This window comes from Bubalus kerabau, chromosome 1 (assembly GCF_029407905.1).
Source record: "Bubalus kerabau isolate K-KA32 ecotype Philippines breed swamp buffalo chromosome 1, PCC_UOA_SB_1v2, whole genome shotgun sequence".
NCBI lineage: Eukaryota > Metazoa > Chordata > Mammalia > Artiodactyla > Bovidae > Bubalus > Bubalus kerabau.
Genome location: NC_073624.1, coordinates 12,692,951 through 12,703,945, shown reverse-complemented (window position 1 = coordinate 12,703,945; position 10,995 = coordinate 12,692,951).

Genomic DNA, 10,995 nt, shown 5'->3' with positions numbered 1-10,995 from the left:
AAGGTTTCCTAAATACATCCCTTGAGATTGTCTTGGAGGTGGCAGGAAAGAGAGTACAAGATGATGGCACTAAAACCATATCCATTTTTTTCATCTCTGTCCTTTTTTCAGCAAATAACTGTCCATCTGGGGCAAAGGAATTGTGAACATACCTAGACAGCCTCTGAGAATTCAGTTGGTCTTAACTTAGTATGGTTTAGCTGTGGTTTTTCCAATAGTCATGTACAGATGTGAGTGTTGGACCATAAACAAGGCTGAGTGCCAAAGAATTGATGCCTTTGAATTGTGGTGCTGGAAAATACTCTTGAAGAGTCCCTTGGACAGCACGGAGATCAAACCAGTCAGTCCTAAAGGAAATCAGCCCAGAATATTCATTGGAAGGACTGATGCTGAAGCTGGAGCTCCAGTACTTAATATGAAAAGACTTGATATTAAAAGGTATCTGTACCTGATACGAAGAGCCAACTCACTGGAAAAGACCCTGATGTTGGGAAAGATTGAGAGCAGGAGGAAAAAAGGGGGCAGCAGAGGATGGGATGGTTGGATGGCATCACTGACTCAATGGACATGACTTTGAGCAAACTGGGAGATAGTGAAAGACAGGGAAGTCTGGCGTGCTGCAGTTCATGGGGTCACAAAGAGACACGATTTAGTGGCTGAACAACAACAATGGCTTAGAATAGCATCATTCTAATGTACCCACGGCAGAGGAAAGGACTCAGGTGTTCATATTTGTGTTAAGGAAAACTCTTAGTAGGCGATGCTGTGTTTTATTTTTTTTTCTAAAGCTGATGGTAGCACATCAAGTGTCTTTCACTAATAAACTGAGACAGGTTCCCAAAGGGACCAGTCCTGGGTTTCAAGGGATGTTGGTCAGTGGGTGGTACCTCCTTTTGTCCTGATACTCAAGGCCTTGGCTGTCCGTGATTGTTGCTGTTTTGATGCTGGAGAAACATAAAGGCTTATTAAATCACAGAATTTCAGAGTAAGAAGGAATCTCAGAGATCATGTCGAGATCCAGCATTTTTATTTTATGTGAACATCAGGCCTGCCACCACTGACTTGACCAACCAGTCAGTAATGTTTCTAACACCCTAGCCTCACTTCCAGTGACGTTCATCTTCGCATTAACCACACCCTAGTGTATGGCACCCCACTCCAGTACTCTTGCCTGGAAAATCCCATGGACAGAGGAGCCTGGTAGGCTGCACTCCATGGGGTCGCCAAGAGTCGGACACGACTGAGCAACTTCACTTTGACTTTTCACTTTCATGCACTGGACAAGGAAATGGCAACCCACTCCAACTCTTGCCTGGAAAATCCCATGGACGGAGGAGCTTGGTGGGCTGCAGTTCATGGGGTCACAAAGAGTTGGACATGACTGAGCGACTTCACTTTCACTTTTCACTTTCATGCATTGGAGAAGGAAATGGCAACCCACTCCAGTGTTCTTGCCTGGAGAATCCCAGGGACAGGGAGCCTGGCGGGCTGCCGTCTATGGGGTTGCACAGAGTCGGACACGACTGAATGTCTTCGCTTTTCACTTTCATGCATTGGAGAAGGAAATGGCAACCCATTCCAGTGTTCTTGCCTGGAGAATCCCAGGGACAGGGAGCCTGGTGGGCTGCCATCTATGGGGTCGCACAGAGTCAGACACTACTGAAGTGACTTAGCAGCAGCAGCATATGTAAAATAGATAACCAACAAGGACCTACTGTATAGCACGGAGAACTCTAATCAATATCTTGTAATAACCTATATGCGAAAAGAATTTGAAAAAGAATGTATATACATATATATATAACTGAGTCTGTGCTATCCACCTGGTACTAACATTGTGAATCAACTGTCTTCAATAAAAGAAAGTTAAACACAGTTATCATGTGATCCTGTACTTTGACTCCTTAGGTATACACCCAAGATAAATTACCCATCCAGAAAAATTGTACAAAAATGTTCAAAGCAGCATTATTCATAGTAGCTAAAAAGTAAAAGCAACCCATGTCTAATTATAATCAACTGTTCTGATTTTTTGCTTCAGTTGACTTCCTATGAATTTCTCACCATAGCAGGTTGTATTTAATACCATTCATTCCTTCATTCAGCATTTCATTTTTAGGTGCTTTGTCCTAGAAATTCTGCTGGATCTTAAGTTTGTAGAGAACACAAAAACAGTGTGCTCCAAAGGTTGGCGGGAAGGTGAGCGCTGTGGGTGCAGAGGACAGGAGGTGGAGAAAGTGGCTCAAATGAGGTAACGTTTGAGCCGAATCAGCGGTGCTTTTGGAGGAAGAGAACTTGGTATTTCAGATGGAAAAACAACAAGAGCAAAGGCAGGGAGAGTGGAAAGTTTGGGGAAGTGTGATACGGGAGACAGGCATAGAACAGGGCATAAGACATGGGATGAAATTTCATTTGATACAATGATATAGATCTGTTACATACTTTAAAATCTTTTGCAATAATTGGAAACATTTGGTTTTGCTTAAAAATGGTGGGGGGGGAGGGGGGGAACCCAATAACCAAAATCAGAAACATAGTGATACCAATTCATGTATGAAGAAAGAACTTGAAAAGCATACTCACTTTCTTAAAAATTAGGAGTAAGAAGTAAGTATGATGCAATAATAAATATATGAAACATTTATTTATTGGGAAGTCTTTGAGGGTAAGGTACAGTCCAGTGTTCTTGCCTAGAGAATCCCGTGGACAGAGGAGCCTGCTGGGCTGCTGTCCATGGGGTCGCACAGAGACGGACACAACTCAAGTGCCTTAACAAGCAAGCAAGGTACAGTCTATGAGGGTTTACTGCAGTATCTACAGCAACCAAGCAAAGGATGGTCTTTAGGTCTTCAGAAAAAAAGCCTTATCTGCTTTGTCTTTTAAAGTTTCTCTTTTAGCTTTTAACTTAGGAATCAGTTCAGTTCAGTTCAGTCGCTCAGTTGTGTCCGAGTCTTTGTGACCCCATGAATCGCAGCACACCAGGCCTCCTTGTCCATCACCAGTTTCTGGAGTTCACTCAGACTCATGTGCATTGAGTTGGTAATGCCATCCAGCCATCTCATCCTCTGTCCTCCCCTTCTCCTCTTGCCCCCAATCCCTCCCAGCATCAGTCTTTTCCAATGAGTCAACTCTGCATGAGGTGGCCAAAGTATTGGAGTTTCAGCTTTAGCATCAGTCCTTCTAATGAACACCCAGGACTGATCTCCTTTAGAATGGACTGGTTGGATCTCCTTGCAGTCCAAGGGACTCTCAAGAGTCTTCTCCAACATCACAGTTCAAAAGCATCAATTCTTTGGCGCTCAGCTTTCTTCACAGTCCAACTCTCACATCCATACATGACCCCTGGAAAAACCATAGCCTTAACTAGATGGACCTTTGTTGGCAAAGTAATGTCTCTGCTTTTTAATAATGCTATCTAGGTTGATCATAACTTTCCTTCCAAGGAGTAAGCGTCTTTTAATTTCATGGCTGCAATCACCATCTGCAGTGATTTTTGAAGGCCAAAAAAATAAAGTCTGACACTGTTTCCACTGTTTCCCCATCTATTTCCCATGAAGTGATGGGACCAGATGCCATGATCTTCGTTTTCTGAATGTTGAGGTTTAAGCCAACTTTTTCACTCTCCTCCATAAATCACTTTAAAAAATTTATTGAAATACAGTTGATTTATAATGTGTTAATTTCTACCATACTGCAAAGTGATTCACATACATACATATATTATTTTTTAAAATATTCTTTGAGGTTTATCAGAATATTGAATATAGTTCCCTGTGCTTTATATACAGTTGTTTAGTTGCTAAGTCATATCCATCTCTTTGCAACCTCATGGACTGTAGCCTGCTCGGCTACAGCCATTCATACCATGGAGTTCTCCTGGCATGAATACTGGAGTGGGTTGCCATTTCCCTCTCCATAAATCACTTTTTATCCACGAAATTTATGTGATTTTGCCCAACAGAAAATAGCTCTGGCTATGTTATTTTTGGTTCAGTCTTATGATTCCCACTGCTCTCCACCCACACCACACTAGGTTGGCTACCAAGATTCACCCTTAATATTTACAACATAGCAGACGGTCCTGTCACCACTCACTGCACACAAGAACAGAAGGAAATCGATGGCTATAGCCCTGATCCAGGAGAGGAATTCAAGGCCAGGTTTCAAGGGAAACATTAGGACTGGAGAGGAAGGGGCAGGTCTGAGGAGCATTCAGGAGTAGAAAGGACATTGTTTCTTTGTGATGGAGAAGATGTAAGTGTTAGAAAAGAGTCAAGGGTAGTTCTTTTTTTGTTTGTCTAGCTGCATGCGAGATCTTAGTTCCCCAACCAGGGATCAAACCTAGGCTCCCTGCAGTGGAAGCACAGAGTCCTGACCACTGGACCGCCAGGGAGTCCGGAGAGCAGTTCTCTAACTCCAAAGTTTCCGGCTTGGGGCACCATGTATACGTGACACTATTAAGTGAGATTTAGCACATAGGAGACGGAGAAGGCAATGGCACCCCACTCCAGGACTCTTGCCTGGAAAATCCCATGGGCGGAGGAGCCTGGTAGGCTGCAGTCCATGGGGTCGCGAAGAGTCGGACACGACTTCACTTTCACTTTTCACTTTCATGCATTGGAGAAGGAAATGGCAACCCACTCCAGTATTCTTGCCTGGAGAATCCCAGGGACGGGGGAGCCTCGTGGGCTGCAGTCCAAGGGGTCAGTGAGAGTCGGACATGACCAAGTGACTTCCTACTTTCACTTTCCACTTTCATGCATTGGAGAAGGAAATGGCAACCCACTCCAGCATTCTTGCCTGGAGAATCCCAGGGACAGGGGAGCCTGGTGGGCTGCCGTCTATGGGGTCGCACAGAGTCGGACACGACTGGAGCGACTTAGCAGCAGCAGCAGCACATATGAGAAGTAGCAGTTTTCCAGTAAACTTGAGAAAAAGGATATGGAGGTTCAAAGAGAAGTTAGGATTAATGATAGAGATGGAGAATTATTAGCATATAGAAAATTACTGAAGTCTTGTATCTAAACCATGGATGCAGATGAGATCAGAGGTGGGAAGCATAGAGAATAAGAGAAGGAGGCCAAAGAGGGGGAACCTTAATGGTTAGATGAGATAGCTGGTAGAAAAGGAATGGTCTGAATGAGAAGAAAATAGTGTTCTGGAAACCTAGGGAAATGAGAACTTCTAGAAGTGAGGTTGGCAGGATTGTCAAAGGCTGCAGAAAAATAAGGTGAATTAGAATTGAGATATTGGATTTGGCAAGTTAGTAGCAGGGGGATTTAAAGCAATTCCAGGGCACTTCTGCGGTGGTCCAATGGCTAAGACTCTGAGCTGCCAATGCAGGGGATGTGGGTTCGATCCCTAGTCAGGGAACTAGATCCCACATGCCACAACTAAAGATCATGCATGCTGTGACTAAGACCTAGCACAGCCAAATTAATAAAGCCATCCCAATGAAGTGGAGACAGGAGTCAACCCATATTCAGCTCAGGAGTGAGACAACGAGGAAGCTGTGAAGCAGCTTTAGAGATGAGAAAACCAAGGAATGGAGTGCGATGGTTTCAGGTTGGGAACAATGTACCCACATGTAGAGGCTGAAAGGAACAAGCCAGAGGACGGTGTTGAAGATAGAGGGATGGAAGGCGAGAGGGTGTTTGTGGAGGAAGGCACTGCTGGAGGGTAGGAGCTGGTGCTGATGGAAGCAGTCAGAGCAGAGAAGTGGGTGGACTGTTAGGGTGTGGCTGCCTAATTCTCATATAGGAAATAAAATCAAAGCCCTCCACCGAGAGTGAGAAGGGGCATGGATGTGACAGGGAGCTTGAGAAGTGTGAGACTACTTGGGAAGACAAGAAGGAGGGAGGAGGGCGAGCGATAGAGTTGTTAGCAGTAGGTCTTTTTTTTTTTTTTTTTTTTAAAGATTTTTCTTTTCTTGATGTGGACTATTTAAAAAGTCTTCACTGAATTTGTGGCAGTATTGCTGCTGTTTTACATTTTGGTTTTTGTCTGCAAGGTGTGTGGGGTCTTAGCTCCCAGACCAGGGGTCGGACTTACATCCCCTGCATTGGAAGGAGAAGTCTTAGTCATTGGACCACCAGGCAAGTCCTTAGAAGTAGGTCTTAGTGAAGGCTGTTGAGCTGAGTTGACAGCCAATAGGAAAATGCCTCAGATGACAGCAAGTCAGTCAGCTTCCCTCTCCCCTTCATGCCGCCCCACCCTCACCCCTGTCCAGCTTCCAAAGATTAAGGGCACAGAGCCCCCAGAGGATCAGGCTAGGCAGACCAGCAGAACAGAAGGCAGGTGAGGAGATGGAGCTACAGGGAGGGCTTGGCTGCCAAGCAAAGGGAGAGGCACAGCAAGGAAAGTGTTTGGGAAATGTTTTTTGTTTTTTTTTTTAACCTCTTTTTTTAAAAATTTATTTTTTAATTGAAGGATAATGACTTTACAGAATTTTGTTGTTTTCTGTCAAACCTCAACATGAATCAGCCATATGTACACATATATCCCCTCCCTTTTGAACCTCCTTCCTGTCTTCCTCCCCACCCCACCCTTCTAGGTTGATACAGAGCCCCTGTTTGAGTTTCCTGAGCCATATAGCAAATTCCCGTTGGCTATTTTACATATGGTAATGTAAGTTTCCATACATCTCACCCTGTCCTGCCCTTTCCCCAAGTCCATAAGTCTATTCTCTATGTCTGTTTCTCCATTGCTGTCCTGTAAATAAGTTCTTCAGTACCATTTTTATAGATTCCATATATATACATTAGAATATGATATTTCTCTTTCTCTTTCTGACTTACTTCACTCTGTACAATAGGTTGTAGGTTCATCCACCTCATTAGAACTGACTCAAATGTGTTCCTTTTTATGGATGAGTAATATTCCATTGTGTATATGTACCACAATGTCTTTATCCATTCATCTGTCAATGGACGTCTAGGTCGCTTCCATGTTCTAGCTATTGAAAATAGTGCTGCAGTGAACAATGGGATACATGTGTCTTTCTCAATTTTGGTTTCCTCAGGGCATATGCCTAGGAGTGGGACTGCTGGGTCATATGATGGTTTTATTCCTAGTTTTTCGAGGAAATCTCTATACCATCTTCCAGAGTGGTTGTATGAATTTGCATTCCCACCAACAGTGCAAGAGCATTCCCTTTTCTCCACACCCTCTCCAGCATTTATTGTTTGTAGACTTTTTGATGAGGGCCAGTCTGACTGGTGTGAGGTGATATCTCATTGTGGTTTTGATTTGCATTTCCCTAATAATGAGCGATGTTGAGCATCTTTTCATGTGTTTGTTATTCATCTGTGTGTCTTCTTTGGAGAAATGTCTGTTTATGCCTTTTCCCCACTTTTTGGTTGGGTTGTTTGTTTTTCTGGCATTGAGTTGTATGAGCTGCTTGCATATTTTGGAAATTAATCCTTTGTCAGTTGTTTTATTTGTTATTATTTTCTCCCATTCTAAGGGTTGTCTTTTCACCTTGCTTATAGTTTCCTTTGCTGTGCAAAAGCTTTTAAGTATAATTAGGTCCCACTTGTTTACTCTTGTTTTTATTTCCATTACTCTAGGAGGTGGGGTCATAGAGGATCTTGCTTTGATTTATGTCATCGAGTGTTCTGCCTATGTTTTCCTCTAAGAGATGTATTTTTTTTTAAGTCTCTCTATGAAAACATGGGTTCATGGTTCTGAGCTGTGGAGTCTCCCCCTCCTGCACTGGCTGGTCCTAGTTAGCCCTATAAAAGACAGCTGTGAACCCTGCCTGGACTGGAGAATTACTCACTTCCCAAGGTAACTGTGCGGTTTACCCATGTCATATGTAGAGATGATCCCTCATTTAGGACTTGACGCACCTTTGTTTTGCAGCTACCAGACGATAAAACTCATGTCTGAAGTGGTGTGTACTGTGTGGAGTAAGATGGTCCCTGAGATACCCAAGGCCCTTACAACCCTCTGGGCAAGTGACCTCAAGGGCGGCTGTCAGTGCTTCTGTTTGCACATCTTGGCATGTCTTTGCTTCCTGGGCTGCGTGGCCTCTTTATTAAAGCAGCCACTCATTTTTTTAAAAAATTAACTGTGTGTTGTATTGACACAGAAACTGACCAGTCAGTGGTGAAGAATATAAGGTTGAGAAACAGCCAATTAACACTAGAATTTGAGTTATAGAGGCATTTCAAGTTGACAAGTTAAATATTTGTCTGAAATAAGTATTTTTAAATTTTGGACAAATATTCATTATAAAATAATATGCTTGATACTGTCAGCTTACCTCTATCTATCTACCTACCTACCTACTTACCTATCTATCCATTTTTAAAAATATTTTGAATTATCTATCTAAACATTTTAGATAATTCTGGATTCACATGTGATTGTAAGAAAGAGCAGAGTGATCCTGTGTACATTTTTCCTGGTCTCCCCTCAATCAGCCACTCCATTTGGACATGGTTAGCCTGCAGTTTTTGCATCCCAGTAACTCCAAATTAGACCACAGTGTTGAGCCTTGCATTGGTTTTGTGACATTTTCCTCTCCTTTCAGCTCCCAGTTGTCTCATATCCGCTGAGCACCTTAGTATCTAGCAATGTTCATGCTAATTTTAAATGGGAACAATTTTGATACTGCCATGTTGACTGCTCCAGAGTCTCTTAATTGACCACCTCATCTTGACATGTATAAAGTGATAATTAAACATTAAATGACCTATATGGGAAAAAAAATTTTTTTAAGAGTGGATATATGTATAGATATAGCTTTACAGTACAGCAGAAACTAACACAACATTGTTAATCAACAATACGCCAATAAAAACAAAATATTAGAGGGATCCAGAATCTGGATGCTGTAATAGTGTTGTCTTGCAGATTGTTAAAAGATTTCCTTTGGCACCAAGCTCAGTGGTAAGTCAAGGCTGAACTGGTCTGTTCAGGGTTCTTTTATTTCGAGCGATTCCCCACTGCAACCCTGCCTCTCCTGTCACTCCCCAGCCCCAGCTAGCACCTGATAAGCTTCTGCAGAAAATAGCTCTACTCCCTTGGGCAAAGAGCTCTGTTCTCTTTCTTGCTTCATGTCAAAACAACAAACTCTACCCCCCTAGAAATAACCTTATAAAACTCTTCTTTCCCTATATAGTCCCTGCTGGTGTGCTCAGTCGATCAGTCGTGTCCAACCCTTTGCAACCCCATGGAATGTAGCCTGCCAGGCTCCTCTGTCCATGGGATTTCCCAGGCAAGAATACTGGAGTGGGTTGCCATTTCTTTCTCCAGGGGATCTTTGCAACCCAAAGATGGAACCTGTGTCTCCTGCATTGGCAGGCAGATTCTTTACCACAGAGCCCCTTGGAGGGTAAGATGCCTGGATAAACAACAGAATCTTTGTCAAGGCAGAAGAGTTTTTCGTCAGCTCTAAAGGCTGTCATTTTCTCCAAAGACGGGTCCTTACACTGAACACCCTCCCCGATGGCCCTCCATCACCTTCACCTGAGGGATGAATGTGGGGAGAAGATGAGAGGCCAGGAAAACAGAACCCAAACCACACCCCCAGACTTGTTTCACTGTCTTGTTGCAGGTTCCTAAACTGGGTTGCTCTCCTTTCTCCAGAGCTTGGCCAGAGGAGAATGTTCTGTGTCAGTCACTCCTCGAAAATGGACTTTAAATCAGTCTCTGGAAGGAGATGGGAGCCTCTGCCACTACTAAGGGTCAGACAAAGTTCTCCACCCAACCCTAATCCTTCCCAGTCCGGACAAGTCTCAGCTAATGGAGTTTGCCGCCTGCAGAGGGCGCAGAGAGGGGAGCGGTGTTGCTATTAGCTCTCCCTCTCCAGGGCCAAGCTAAATTCCGGAGAACCACATACAGTGGGGATTTGTGTTTTCTTTCTTCCATCCCCAGTCTGGGCGGCGGCAGAGCTCAAAGAGCAGTCTGTTCTGGGGGAAAGGCGGCGTCTGCCTCTCTCCCATGCCAGGCCTGATCAATCCCTGAGCAGCCGGTCCTTAGATAACACAGCTGAGAAACCCGAAACCCACAGCTCGCCTGCCTCCCATCAGAGGCCAGCATCACTGTCTGGAACCCGAGCCGGGCCTCTGAGATGCGGCTGTGATTGAGCGCTAAGCGGCATGGCTGGGGTTCTCGCTCCAGGGTTCGTAGCCCGGACCTGTGAACTTACACAAAGAAGGTTTTCAGAAAGTCTGTCTGGGGCTTGAGCACTTGAGCTGTTTGGTGGCACCCTGCACATGTCCCAGGCTTTGGCATCATTGTTCTTCTGTAGCAAAGCCATAAGGTAGGTTAACACGGTCAAGCTGAGCACTTGCCTGGGCAGCCCGCAGCATCCCCAGCAGAGGAGCAGATTCAGTGGTACTTGAGGCAAGAGGAGGAAGATCCACACTCCGGTTTTTGCTTCATGAGAGGAAGACGTCCTTACACAAATGGACTTTGGAGGAGGCACAAAGGTCTGTATAGTCAAAGCTGTGGTTTTTCTGGTAGTTATGTATGGATGTGAGTTGGGCCATAAAGAAGGCTGAGCACTGAAGAACTGATGCTTTCAAATCGTGGTGCTAGAGAAGACCTTTGGTCTTCTTGGTGCTGAGAGTCACTTGGACAGCAAGGTGATCAAACCAGTCAATCCTAAAGGAAATCAACCCTGAATATTCATTGGAAGGGCTGATCCTGAAGCTGAAGCTCCAAAACTTTGGCCACCTGATGCAAAGAACTGACTCACTGGAAAAGACCCTGATGCTGGGAAAGACTGAGGGCAGAGGAGAAAAGGGAGACAGAGGATGAGATGGTTGGATGGCATCATTGACTCAATGGACATGAGTTTGAGCAAACTCAGGGAGATACAGGACTGTGAAGCCTGGTGTGTTGCAGTCCACGGGGTCAAAAAGTTTGAAGAGTACTTAGCAACTGAACAACAGCAGCCTCCATGAACAGGAAGCAAGAATATTTTCTGTGATTATAGTGTTTACTGAATGACTTCTAGGCAGGATGCTTCAGAAGCAGTCCAGA